Below are 15,152 nucleotides of genomic sequence, written 5' to 3'. Positions count from 1 at the left end.
CACATATGCGCTCTGTCGGGAGCTTCCATATTTAGACAGTGCGTAAAAGATGACCTCACCGTGGATTTACATCCAGACAAAGCATGCGGAGACAGCTTTTCCTGGCTTTATTCTGGATACCAACGTTATATTCCTCCCCTGCAGAAACGGTTCTGGACCAAATGTCGCCCTGTACGACGGCCATCAATTGCTTCCCTTTGCCAATTTTCAACCGGTTAGGTCTAAGCCTGATAAAAATTTGGTTCCAAAAGAAATGTTGAAAGTTAATGCGCCATATTCGATGCCCGCAAAGTGCGACACCGTGTTGGGTCTTTGACACGGTGGGGGTAGGGTGATATCGGGGTAGTGAGTGAAGATCTTGTGTTTGTTTATTTTCCTAAAAGATCTTCGAAGTGTAAGTGCCCTGCGCGCTAACCATCAGTAGCGTACCTGTGAATGATCATCAAGGGGTGTGGACCCTGAGCGGCTGCCCATATTAGAACCAGAATCATCTTTATTTCGCCAAGTATGTCAAAAACACACAAGGAATTTGTCTCCGGTAGTCAGTTCACAAAAAAAGCAATAACAATTAAACATTTTAACACTATTAGTTGCCTTGTGTATGCTTATGCTTATGATCATTTGGGTCATGGGTGAGCTGTTGCCTGTCCGAGGTTACCTTAGGCGAGAGGCGGGCTAGACCCTGCACTGGCTGCCTGACCATTGCAGGGCACATGCACGAAAATAGCCCCTAAGAATGTGAGCCTTACTTAATGATAATATGCAGGGGATTTTCCACTGTCTTTCGAGAGAAAAAGTAAAGCACACATGCAGATTCCTCTGTTGCTGTCTGAAATGAGTTCCTTGGATAGTTTGCATGATCTCGTGATGTCACATAATGATGGATTTAATTCGAAAAATGTTAGTCAAATTCCACCAAATTTTCGTAGAGCATTCCAACTTCAAGTAACACTGTACAATATCGGCAGCAGACGTTCATGGGGGGGGGGGGGGGGGGACTTCACCCTGGCAACGTGTTGTGTAACACTTTGTGCTTTGAAATACTGATAGGATAGCGGCCTTCATTGACATATTCAAAATTCTCAATCACGCTCTTGTGTGTGTGTGAAAGAGCTTGAGAGGGCGCTACACATGGGATAAGACCTCTTTGAAAGAGAGCTGTGCGGTACTCCAGCTACTTTAATCCGCTCCCCTTCTTCATTCTCCTCATCCTCTCAGCTCATCTGCTTCATTTACTCTCCTGTCACTCAGGTGTGTTCTTGACATGACTCCACTGCATATTATTATTATGTATTTATTTTTGTACTGTAGCCGACCACCGGGGAGTGATGAAGTGTAGGCAATGGGTAATTTCGTTTCGAGGGGTATTTCCGTGTCACTGCAGGAAACCTATCGCGTTTTGAAGTATGGCCGAGGTGGCTGGGGTCAAATGCATCCACTGCACATTTTTTCTAATTTAACCAGCTAACAACCTTTCAAGGCCTATTTGTCTGTGTCAAAGAGAGAAGAACCCTATTAAGTTTTAATGAGATCAAGATGGATTCTGTAGCTAAAGTTATTCCTCCATCATCATTGGTTTTGGATATACTGTACATGCTATTTACACTGTAGCCTCGGTAAATCCCCCATTTTGTGCGGCACTGTTGTTCCTTTATTCACTCACAGTTTTGTAGATAATCTCTACTTAATTTGCAAGATAAATGATGTGGATTAGGGCTGTCACGATTAAATATTTTTAGAATATATAGTTTGTTGAATATTCAAGTAAACCCATCTTTTTTTTATTTTATTATTATTTTTCTACATCCTACATGCTTTTCTTCTCATTTATGAGCACTGGACTTCTATCCTGTAACTGCATATTTTGCAATTGAGTTTACAAAATCATCCTTTGCTAAATGGTTAGCATTCATGATTAGCATTACCACGTTAGCGATTATCATTTTAGGTAAAAAAAAAAAAAAACGTTATCATTCAGATCACTCATATATCGTGTTATATGTATATTACACGTCTTAAAAATCACTTACACACACTTCTAAGTTGTCTTTGGCAATGTTTTTCAGTTGTCCAGTTGTGCGTCCCATCTGCAAAAAAAATGTGTGCAGTAATAGTAATAATCAATAATAAGCATGATTCTATCTCTACAAGGGAACACTGGATATTGCTCTGCATTAATGACCATCGGGTTCTTGTTCACCCCATTCAATAGGGTCCTTCTTCCCTGGTTGCTCAGTTTGGTCGAAAGGCCAGATCTAGAAATGGTCCGTGGTGGTTCTAAACATCTTCCATTTCCGAATATTTGAGACAGCATTGCTTTTCAGAACCTTCAATGCTGGTGACATTTTTTGTATACTTCCTCAGATTTCTGCCTTGACACAATCCGGTCTTGGAGGTCTGCAGACAATTCCTGAGATGTCATTGCATGGTTTCTGCTCTGATATCCACTGTCAGTTATGAAACTTTATATTGACAGGTTTGTGCCATTCCAAATGAGGTTCAGTCAACTGAGTTTACCACAGGTGGACTTAAAGTCAGATGACCCTGATCTTAAGTTTGAGTGTCATAGCTACCAGTGTGAATACTTACTTTATGTACCCATTATGTGTGAATGGTTACATTTTAGAAATTTATACAGTTGTCCAAGAGATGACTTAAATTAGTCAAGATGGGATAGTTTATGTAGATTATTACCTTTTAAGAAAACTATGATCAAATTACCTTTGGAATAACAGCAAAATATGGAAAACATGAATGGGGTGTGAATACTTTCTGGTGCCATTGTATGATGTAAATGTAAACTTTTATTTGAAGTAATTCAAGGGTCAGAGCTTGGAGAGCTATTTTGTGTCCATCTACCCATTTTCTGAGCCGCTTATCCTCACAAGGGTCACGGGCGTCCTGGAGCCTCTCCCAGCTGACTAGACACAGGGTACACCCTGAACTGGTCGCCAGCCAATCACAGGGCACTTAAAAACAGCCAACAGTCCCACTCAAAATCACACCAAGGAACAATTCAGAGTCTCCAATTAATGTTGCATGTTTTGGGGATGTGGGAGGAAACCAGAGTGCCAGGCGAAAGCCCATGAAGGCACAGGGAGAACATATTAACTCCATATAGGCAGGGCTGGGATTTGAACCCTAGTCCTTAGAACTGTGAGCGCAAAGCTCTAACCATTTGCTCCTCTGTTTTAGCCTATTTTATTTCCAGTATGCTCAAAAGATACCACTGTATTTCAGTGAGAGTGAGCAATGTAATTTTTTTAATCATTTGTTCAAGATAGATTTGTTTGCCAGTAAATTATAAGCATAATGGAACTAGTAATGTCTCCTCTCTTACAGCCAGAATCTCACCTACTTTTAAACTCGGAGACAAGGATGTCAGACTGCCTCATTCTTTTAGTTTTAATATGATTTAACAAGACTACAATTAATTTTCCCAACAGTCAATGTATACCTAACCGAACTGAACAGAAAACCGTGACCACAACACCTAGATTTCAAATGTGAACTAGTCCACTTCTAATAGTTAGTGTTCACATTTTCCGACTGTATCCCAATTCAGGAGCAAGCAACCTTCAGAAACACCTTCCGAAGCAACAATTACTGGATGGGATGGTCCAACCCAAGGGTCTGCAATCTCCAGCTCGAAAGCTGCATGTGGCTCTTTCATCCATCTGTAGTGGCTTTCTGTTACTTACATGTGACACCTGGCGCATGGCGCCGTGGTTTGAGCTATTCGACTCCCAGTAGGCAAACTATGGATATTTACAAGAAGAAGAAACTAAATGTTTACATGCATTACGCGCCTTACATGAACTATATTAAAAACAACAGCTCATATTCGTGTTTGAAAATGACGGTGATGTCCGCAGCACTGATGTGCCGACGCTGTATGCTGAGGTTCAGGAGCAAAAGTCACATTTACCCAGTAAAAACAGTATTAAGCTAAGAACTAAACTTCTTATATGGCGGGGAGGGCTGGGGGTGAAAAAGGGTTTAATGCCATACCTCAACAACTTACTACCACATAGTTCTTTGGGGGCGGCACCGTGGATCAGCTGGTAAAGAGTTGGCCTCACAGTTCTGAGGTCCTAGGTTCAATCCCGGACCCACCTGTGTGGAGTTTGCATGTTCTCCCCATGCCTGTGTGGGTTTCCTCCAGGCACTCCGGTTTCCTCCCACATTCCAAAAACATGCAACATTAATTGGACACTCCAAATTGCCCCTAGGTGTGATTGTGAGCGTGTTTGTGTCAATTAGCCCTGCGATTGGCTGGAAACCAGTTCAGGGTGTACCCCGCCTCCTGCCCGTTGACATCTGGGATAGGCTCCAGCACTCCCCGCGACCCTCGTGAGGATAAGCGGTGAAGAAAATGGATGGATGGATAGTTCTTTGGCTTTCTCAATTATCTCAAGACATGTACAGATATAATGTATTGAGAAACCAATCCCTATCCTCATTTTACTAGGTCTTTAAGATATTTGGCATTTGATGTTCAAAAACCCATTTCTTGCATTTGTGCCACCAAATTTATATGTGAAAGCACCTTTGAACTGGGACAACTTAAGTGATACCATGACATGATTAGCCTCCAAATGCAACTTCAGACTGATGCGGCCCTTGAATTGGAATCCAGCTATTATCTAATTCAAGATATTTCAGCTTGGCTTGAAAGTATCAATGAGTCGTGATCATACCTGACGTTTACATCCATGATATACTGTATGTATAAGTGATTGTCAAAATGTCTATTGCAGTCCAAATCCACTTTTAGACTCTCAGCCTATATTTGGGGCGTAGCAGAATATGATCCATCCTATTTGATCCCTCAGTCCTCAGCCCACACAAGACATTACGAAAGGAGGCTTTTATTAGCACACGGCTATGAGACGAGCAGAGAGCAGACAGTCGCTATCAAGGCGGTCTCGCTCGATTCATGGCCGAGCGCCCCCTCCCAACCTTGCCTTGAAAGTTCTCCTCTAAATGTCTCCGTGTCCTCAGAGAGGCTTGGCCACCGTCATTACGTCCATCTGCAGATACGCTGCCTCAGCACGCGCACACATCCATCTTAAAAGGCGCCACATCAGCATGGAGACATAGCATAACAACATCCGAGCCAGAGTACACAGAAGGGTGTTCAGAAAGGACAATCACCTTTTAATGCGGACATGTTTATTGTGAATACTACTCAAATGCATCACTCAAGTGTTGTATCAAGGCGTTGGAGCGGTGACATCAGCGTGTCTGAGCACTGAGTCGTGATGTCCCACCGCCGCCGCCACTGCTGCAGTTGTGAACAGAATATCCGATCAGTTTTCGTTAGTCTGTCTCGTCGCTGTCTAAATCCTCCTTGACACCCTTTTACCTCACTCGTATTCTTTGGAATTCAGTGGGAGTGGCGTGGATTTAAACAAACGTTTAAATGAGACTGCAGACAAATAAGGCGTAATGGGGGGAAGAAACGAGGCAGATGGAGAGCGACTAACAGAACATGAACATGCCGGAGGAAGCCCATCTGTCCGCTAACTCATGTCTTTTTCTTTTTTTTTTTTGTCCCGGAGTAGCTCTGTGCGTCTGTACGCTTGCCTTCGCATCGGCTTGTCTTTCCCTTAAATGTCACTGACCCTCTGCTCTTTATTTGATCCCGTGGAATCCTGCCGTGGTGCACTTTTCGAGCGTTATCGTTTGCTTTCAGTCCCGCAGCACATGAACAAACAAACTATTGGAGGGTCATACATGCATTGACACTCCCTTGACATACGAGGAAAATATTACAGATGCTTGTAGCTAAAACAACTTCCAACTTTCAGTCGCTGTTCTAGTTCATCCCGAAGCTGTTTACTGGACTTTTTGCACACCAAAGTCATCTAAGGTAGTACACAGATATTGATTTCAAAACCTTAACTGGTTTGAAATGTCATTGAGCTCAAAAAGCACAATGCCAAAGGCTGAATTCCAAATACACAAATATGGAAAACAAAGAGTAGTAGTAGAAAAATAAATTATAGATAGCCTCCCCTTTATTTTATGAAGTAACACTGTAGTTGCAAACGCTTCTCCTTGTCATGTTTCATGAAAGATTGGCAATCGTATACTGCACTGTACTGTATATTGAAGACGTTTAAAGGGCTACTGCCACATAAAGCATGATTTTTAGTATGTTTTTAATGAAAAAAAGGCAGCCGGAATGGACCCATGCGTTTTTTTACACCACACGCCATGATGTTGTCATATATGGATTTCTGTATCTCCCGCCATGAAAATCTTCTTGAGGCATTCATTTTGGAGAAGAGGCAGGAAGTGACTTTTTTTTTTTTTTTCAAGGAGCCCACACTGCCAGTTTCGTGTGTTTATACCTGTTTTACTCGCGTGAAAGTAGCTGTTTTTTCCTGCGTGTTAGCCAAAATGCCGTCTCGTTGTATTGCTGGATATTGCTCGAACACTCGTGACTTGTTTGTAGTTATGTGTAAACCACTTGAGCAACAAAAAAGGGCCTTCCACAAAGTCCATTGAATCATCCATTGTTTATACCACTTATCCTTTTTATGATTGCACCATTTGAAATGCGGCAAAAGACTGATTACTCTCTGGACAGGTGGCCAGTCAATCACATAGGCATTCTCCAAAGTGTTGTAAAAACATTGGAAGCATATTTTTGCCCATGTGTGTCTTGGAATGAAAATTAAGAAGTCTTGTCTAAGCGCAAATGGAATCATTGATTGGGAGGGGAAAAAAATAGCGGTGTTTGAAAACTTTTGTCAATAGAAATTTACACTGATTCCAATGTCCGAGTGTGCTCCTGCCAAATAACGAGCAAGACCTCAGGAGGGAAATGAAATGTTCTTCTTGGCACCCAAGATTCTTGTCCAGCTGAGCAATTAAGTGTTCTGAAATAGAACAGGCAACAGACTGTATGTGGTTTTGCGTTGTTAAGCCACAAAAACAAATCAATTCTACCTCTTGGAATGAGGAAGTAGCTAATACTACTCCTAATAATAATGGTGTCCATTTCTATAGCACTTTTCGTCAATGGCATGCAGTTTTGCCCTTGATGCCCAAGGTGCCCCTTTGTCAAGTTTAATTTTTTTTAGCATGTGTGGTAGTGTTTGTTTGATGACAGCTGAGATTGGCTCCAGCCAATTGCCTCTGAGACCCTCGTGAGGATAAGCAGCTCAGAAAATGGATGAATGGAAGATCGGGGCATGTGATTGCCGCTATTGCTGCAGCTAACCAAATGGCATATTTGTTTCTTTAGGTTTGCTCAATCTTTCTTTCCTGACAAACACTTTTAGCCAATGGCTCAAACGAATTAGACTTGTGTTTGCGCGCCTGTCACTTGTTGTATTTAACACGCTGTTATAAAACAGCGATCCTCAATGCGCTCGTGTCGCCATCACTCATGCTATTTTAATTAGAAAATAATCAGAGTTGGATGAGAGGTTCATTAAATCTCATCTGTGGAGCCGTCAGCAACAAACAACGCAGGAGTGGGATATTTATCACCGTTATGAAAAGAACACGCGTACCTCCGTCTTGCTTTGTTGTCTCGCCTAACATCAGGTTGCGATGAATGCATGAATAAGAAAGGCCAAAGAATGAAACAAAATGGAAGGAAGTGAGCAGAAAGGGGAATAGAAGAGATTATTAGTGCTAATTAACAGAAACCTCAGTGTTTATCAGCACTTTGTCTCTGTGCAGTATTGATTCCTTGAGACCGAGGTGGAGTGCTATCGTTTTTCTTTCTTTTTTCTTTGCTGCTCTCAGGGCGTCTTTTAATGTCTCACGTCTTTCTCTCAACAGTGCATCAAAGCTTACACGGTGTTTGCTCAAGACCCCCGGATTTTTCATTTTATTATGTTTGCTGAGAACATTTATTATGATCGATTTATTTATTTTTTTTAACATTGGTACATGAAACCACAGCCTCATTATGTATTAAACTCTCAGAAGTAGAAATGCATCTTCAGGTTGAGCTATTGTGGTATTTACGATGACATTGTGAAACAAAAGCCCCCAAAAAATTAAACACACACACAATGACACTGGAGGAAGGCAAAGAAAATATGATTATGTTCAGCACTAAAGTGCAAACCTATTTTTCCTCCAATTGGCTCATGTATGTACTTAACCGCAGAGTAGCAGACATTTATTCTGAAAGGAGGCCTTTCTTTCTTCAAATGGCTGCAGCTGGGTGGGGCCAGACCTCCTCCCGTCCATTGCTTGGTCATTGTAAAACTGTTACTTGGTGTTACAACCAGAATGGAATGTGTAAGTGCCCCACATTAGCAGCTTCTATTTGCATTTCCTTTCATTCTTGGTTCCTATCAATAATGCAGTACAGTCAGAGGCAAAACTAATTGTTGCCTCTGTAACTTTTTAAATACCAGATATGATGGATGCGCCTGCCTTAACACTGTTTTCGTTTGCAAAGTTACAACAGCAAGATGTGGGCTGCAGCTGTCTTATCTAGCCTCATCGCACTGACTGATGAGGCCTGCTCGGATGACAGGCGAAATGTCTTCCAATACAACTAGAACAGTTCAGTTGCAATTGATTCAATGCCCCGAGAAAGTAAGATGAGCAGAGTACCCTAGTTCGGGTGCTTTTAATCAGGTCTTAACCTCTGTACTGTGATGCGTCTTTTGAAGCTTGCATTCGTTTGATAATCCAGATCCGTTTCTTGGATACTGATACTGTATACTGATCTTGTTCATGGAAAATGGCAATGTGGTGAAGCAGTGGTTCGGACATTTTTCTCTCAATGGAAAAGGTCCTGGCTTCTCATCTCTCATTGGTCCCCAATCCCTCCGTGCTCACGTGGGCTGTCTCCACGTACCCCTGTGTCCCCGTCGACTCTAAAAACGTCCATGTTGGCTTCATTGATGACTCTAAACTGTCTGTAGGTGTGAATGTGACTGTGAATGGTTGTTTATACACTATGTGCTCACGACTGGCTGTCAGCCAGTCTGGGATGTTCCCCGCCTCTCAAGTCAACTGGGAAAGGTTCCAGCTCAGTCTAAAAAGCGACATGGATGGATGGATGGATGATGGGAAATTGACTTGCTCATATACAAATAGTTGGATCTCTGGAGTGCTTGCCCGCCCATTAAGAGTGAAATTACTATCATTATATTATGGGGTGGAGTGTCCATGTAATGTGTAGGTGGCTTGGTGATCAAGTGCTCCCCCCGGAGTAAAAATAAAACCGATATGGTCTTTATGGGAGCTTACAAGTGCTTTCGCAGTTCGCGTTTGCTTTTTTAGACTCGAGGCTCGACAACTAGCAACTCGCTAACCCCGCCCCTCATCATCTGATAACAAAAGTTATATTAAAGCATTGGCGCTACAGTACAGTGGGGCACGGTGAGAAGCGGCTCATTGCCATGTAACAGAATCGCCCTCCCTCAAAACAACCTTCACTTGGGCTAGAAAAGAGGGTTATAACCATGCTTTAATTTTTGATCCCTGGACTATTTTAATGAAAGCGTTTCCGATATATTAAGGCTGGATTTACACTGTAACGTTCAGGTGACACAATTCTGATTTTGTTTTTGCTCTAAAGTGGCACAAGTCACAGATCTGCGCAGGGCGTCTAAGCCACACCTACTTAGATAGTGTTGTTAAGCACCCCAAGCCGATCAAAATGGCGGAGGCAGTGCGGCTGAAGCATGTTATGAGCGATTCATTAGATTCATTAGTGAAAGTCCCTTGTCGCTTTCCAGGAGATGTTCATCATCATTGTACTTTATAGCTGTTACACCGACTAATTGAATAACTTACCTTGGAACAGAGAGCTTTGTGCTGATTTATCTTCTATACGTTCAGATGGTCCTGAGGTCGGCCACAAGCCTTAATCCACCGTTTGCATTTATCTAAATTACACTTTGGGGTGGGAAAGCGCACCAGATATCCTCCCAGTAATCTCTCTGGATAACGCTCGTCTCCATTATACCTTACCCAGGCACATCGAAGCACCATATTTCCGAATCGGATATAAGCAGGACTATACACTCGCAATTCAGAGGCTTAAAGTAATAGTCAGACCTAATTTAACCCCACGCTCTCTTTGTTTGTGGGTAAAAGATGGCGGCTGTGGACAGCAGGGCCACAGTTCAGAAAATGATGCTCACTGATTGGTCAAAAGGGAGCTGTCAATCATTCTCACGGATTCGTGAATTAGCAGCATGAGTGGAAATAAATGCATTTTTTTCCGAAAACAGAATAAATGGTCATTTTTTTCGTGCGGTTCACACAGTGTGCCAACAGAAATGGAAGGCTGTGTCATTAGCTGCTAGTTGGCTCATGGAACCGCGGCGGATTTGTACTTCATTCTTGCCAGTGTTGACGCCATCCAGTGCGCCGCAGCTTTGCTCCATATGCATCGGGTAGATTCACACGGTAGAGACACTTAAGACAAAGCTAACTGCTTATTCGTGAGCGTACAAGCTAGTAAGTTTAGCATCTGAACACCTTGCTTCAATCTCGTTCAAAATATCAGCGCTTCTTTCCAACTTGTTGTGTGTTGGTCTCCAGTAAAAACAAACATGGGAATGTTAAGTTTTTTTAAGCATAACCTCAATGGCACAAATGATTCATAATTTCATAGTCATTCAAAAACAACTATATCATGTGATAGTTTGGGAAATAATGTTTCTCTAAAAAAATGTTCTCGTGAGAGGCCTGTATAGAGTTCACTCAAAGTACCGCTATGTTGCCACGCTTGTGATATTGCTCAATCATCTGATCACCAATACAACAAAACCAAACTTGAAGGAAAATGTGGATACAGCGAGCAAGTAGCCTTTTTCTTCAAAGCAAAAAAAAAAAACGGTGTTCGTTTCAGCCGGGGCATTTATTTGTTCAAGTACACAATGCACCCAGCGCCTAATTGAGATGTGGTCTACTGACGCGTTTATTAGAGCCGAGGCCTCGAGTTGAAGAAGTACAGTACTGGAGTTGCCTTCGAGAAGCCAATTTGCTGATTGCCCGTGTGATTGAATCATGACCACATGAAGTCTGACAGGGGGCGGCTGGTGTCAATGAGCAGATTATAGACAGAACGGAAAGTGTGGAAGTGAACGAATGATGGACGGCTACACACATTTAATGGTGTAATGCAAACGGTGATGGACAGACGGGAGAGGGGCAAAAAAAGCGGGAGATGGATGGCAGGAAAGTAATAAGCCGGTGCGAGTTGCCTGTTGAGCACATGTGTGAAATTGAAGAATGTGTGTAATATCCCTTTATTGTTAGAGCGCGGCGTGTCGTGGTTGGACGCTGTGATTCGTCAACAGGCTTTAAAGGGGATTACGGCGGTGTTGGGAGCAGCCATAGTGACAGATACAGCAGCTGGGTTGTGTTGTGTTGCCGTGACGACCCTCATCACTGCTGCTTCGCCGTGTTTTTGCTGCCTGCTCAGTTTGTTTTTTTAGTTTTTTTTTGCACGCTGACAACATCACTGACAAATCCATTATAGGAAGGTGATCACCCTGCTTAGTCTGGCCCCCAGCCCCCACGCTTTGTTCAAGTTGTACAAGCCAACTTCGATCAAAGCGTATTGATGAGGACGAGTGTGCAGCTGGAAGGTGCATCCCATCTCACTCTTTCAATGTGTGTGTATGTGTGTGTGTGTGAGTGTTAAGTTTATAGTGGTTTGGGATTTCTAATGGCTTTTATTGTGTGTTGACCTTTATGTTTAAAATTCAATCGTAATCATCTTTTTTGTTTTTTCATGCTTCATTTTAGTTTTGTTTTTAGTGTTAGTTTTTGGGTTAGTTTTTATATATATATATATATATATATATATATAATTCCAAAATAAAAAAAATATTCTGTATTTAAAAACTCAAATATTTAAAAAACGTACAATACAGGGTGGGAGCATTTATTCTCAGCCCACAATGTATGTAAAACATACAGAGGGTTGAAATTACTTTTCCAAGAATCCACAGTCAGATAAAAAGAAGAATTAACCACAAAACATAAAGATATAATATCCATGTTGTATGATGTGGTTACAGATGTAAGAGGTCTAGATTCATAGATGGCGCGATCACCGCTTACGTGACATCGCTTCCCATTCCCACAAGCAAGATGAATAACCATCCACAAATCAAATACAGGTACACTGTGAAGAATTACAGTATTTTAGTGGCAGCAGTGATCCTCTAAAATACTGCAAATTTATACACCATTCTTTTTTTTTCAATTGTGTGTGCCCTACAGCCTTACAATGGCGTTTTAACATTCCCCATATTTCCCATTTTGATTGATGTTTGTTTGGTTTTTTTGTACTGCTTGTTTTCATTTATTGTTTGTACACCCACCTTGAGTGCCCTACAATTCCAGACATCAGCATTTAAGTTAAATATTAAATATATTTATTTTGTCTCTAACAGTTTTAAAAGAGCCGATGAAGACTAAAAAGAGGACCATTTTCACTGTAATTGTATTTTTATTTTTTTTTTTTCAGTTTCAGTTAGGGATCATTTTTGACATTTATTGAAATGTGTTTTTTTTTTCAAATTTAGTTGTCACGATTTCATTTGTTTGTGTGAACTTCAATACCTTTTGTGTGTGGACGTTTTTGTGAGGATAGGATGGGGCCTTGAGATACAAGTGACCCAAGACAATTTGAGTTTTATCTTGCCTTTGTTTTGTCGTTATAACGCTTGAAACAATTGATATTTGAACACAAACGGTGGCGCAACACAGTTTATAAATGCTCAGATTTTTTTATCCTCTGCAAAAAACGTTACTGCAGTTTAGAGTAATTGTGTAACTCTTAATTTGTGTCTGCATGATAGTATTATACTGTGCCTTGATGTCCAAGTCATGGAAACCAAAAGAAGCTAAAATTAATTCATCCATCCATTTTCTTAGATGCTTATCCTCACAAGGGGCACAGGAGTGGTGGAGCCTATCCCAGCTATCTTTGAGGAGTAGGCACAAAGTACACCCTGAACTGGTTGCCAGCTACAAGGAATCATTGATCATAATGCACAAAACTGTGTAATTCCTTACATTCTGTTAAATTATGTTATTATGATGTTGTTTTATGAATAAAGGCTAAGTAGAATGGAATATGAATTAATGTAAAATAATAGAGTGGTATTTATGTAACTATAAGACATTACAAATGTTTTTCTTGGGTTTTTTTTTGTAGAGGTTGGAACAGATTAATTGCATTTCCATTCATTGCTAAAATCTTGTTTTCTTTATGGTGGTGGTGTAGTCTGTCGAACGTTAAACGTATCTTTGGTGGCTCCGCGCTGGTATCCTCTATTTAAAAAAATAAAATAAAAAGAAGAAAATTGTAGTTGTTTAGCGTCTGTATGGGTGCAATGTCCCGGTCCGCATCGCCATTCTCCAAACCAGGTGGAAGTGCCGAGACCCGTTTTGCCAAATGAGGAAGATTATTCCCAATTTATAGTCCATATGTGGCAGTGTGTGATTGGGTGGTGACCACTCTTGGGTGTTAAGTGTGCTTCTCTCACCCAAAGCCATCAGGGATAAGCTCCAGGTCACCTGCGACCCAAAGACAAGCGCTGTGGGAAATTGTTGGAATTGTAGCAGACAAGTAATTTGTTTCAGTGTCAAACTGGCGCCTTTATTAAACCATTATTGATTGTAAGGGCAATGTGTAAAATTACATTTGAACCTTTTAAACTGTCATTATTCATACGTTAAAATAACAAAACACTCCTTTGTGCCTTCTTGCAATGTGTGACCTTTTATTCTCTGTGGTAAACTGAGGTCCACCTGTACATTATGAAAGTGTAGCTAACGTGGTGGCGAGTTGCTCTCTATTAAATTGCATAGTGAGCTAATTCCATTGATAGATTTCTGAATATGAGGTGATTTTCTGCTTTTCATTATTAGCACTTCCTCGTCATGTCTACTTTGAGGCTTCAGTGTGAGGATTTAGCAGCTCTATGGCGGTTGTTACAAAAGGATTACCAGCTCTATCACTCTTACGGCCCTTGTACTTGGATGCTGAGCATTGTGGTACAGTAATGTGTGTGTGTGTGTGTGTGTGTGTGTGTGTGTGGTGGTGGTGGAGGGGGATATCAACGCATTCAGCTGTAATGAATGCTAATCCTCTCTTATCTGCTTTAACCTCAAGGCAATGACACAAGCTGCTACAGTGACACCCGGCGTTAGTAGGCCATAGTGTGCGGATGTGTGTCACTGTCTGTGTGTATGTCTAGGTGTGTACGTTCGTGTCTTTGTGTGTGTGTGGTCACTATGAGCTCGCTTGTCCATTTTCACAGTTGACAAGTGGATGACACCTTTCCTCATTGTGCTCCGACGGAGGTTGACGGCAGGGTCTGGCCCATTGCTTTCCATGACTCACCCTCACAAGCCGAACACAAAGGAACTTTCCGGTCCTGTCATTCACAGTCTATGTCATCTCAAGAGCCATTTTTTATTCCATTCCATGCTCGACTTATTTGACAACATTTTTGCGGTTTTCTTGCATACAGTATTTTGAAGGTCGGCGGATTTGGCTGTCACTGTCAAGGCAACATTTTTCTTAAAAGCACTCTTTTTATTTCAACGATGGACTGTTTTTTTTTTTCCCTTTGGCCCCTTTTAAGCACTGGAATTTTAGTTTATTTCTCCAATAAAAGCGCAGGTGGACTGTTTAAAAGAAGTCTACCTTCATCCAGTGCACTCTCCCTATTTTTTGGGGGGTGGGCATTTGCACAACTTTCTGCAAATTGCTGAATTATGCTCCAATTTTTACCAGCTAAAATGTCATGAGGGAAAAAAAAAGATAAAGGAAGAACATAATTCCTATTCAGGCCTCCCTTGACTGGCTGCCTGTGCAATGAACACTTAATTTTAAGATTCGAACATTTGTTTTGAAGCCGCCATATTTCCAGCTCGGAGGGGATAGGCCTTTTTCTGTCACTAATGTTTTTTGCTCATATATGTACAGCAAACAATTTGTTTCAGCTGTGGTTGAGTTAAAATTCCAAGTGTTGAAAATGTCCATCCATCCATCATATTCTAATCTGTCAAAACTGAGGACGTCACAATCAAAAAGAAAAATGAAGGACCTTTTCAAATATAAAACTTCTCCAGCGAGTCACATTAGCCAAGTCAGACTGTAAAATGACACGCATGCCAACAGATTTGTTTTA

General features: G+C 41.4%; 1 protein-coding gene across 12 annotated transcripts in view; it reads left to right on the top strand.

Moving 5' to 3' along the window:
* Positions 1-15,152, top strand: part of LOC133504355 (muscleblind-like protein 1) — a 110,282-nt gene that overhangs the window by 53,937 nt on the left and 41,193 nt on the right. The window contains exon 2 of one of the 12 annotated variants that reach the window (XM_061826526.1): positions 12,024-12,125. The exons of the other annotated variants lie outside the window; for them this stretch is intronic. The gene's annotated coding sequence lies outside the window, so the exon portion shown is untranslated. The remainder of the gene's footprint in view (positions 1-12,023; positions 12,126-15,152) is intronic. 12 annotated transcript variants of the gene reach the window in all.

Source organism: Syngnathoides biaculeatus, chromosome 8, assembly GCF_019802595.1.
Source record: "Syngnathoides biaculeatus isolate LvHL_M chromosome 8, ASM1980259v1, whole genome shotgun sequence".
Lineage (NCBI taxonomy): Eukaryota > Metazoa > Chordata > Actinopteri > Syngnathiformes > Syngnathidae > Syngnathoides > Syngnathoides biaculeatus.
The sequence above is the reverse complement of the archived record's forward strand: the minus strand, read 5'-3'. Positions and strand labels throughout refer to the sequence as shown.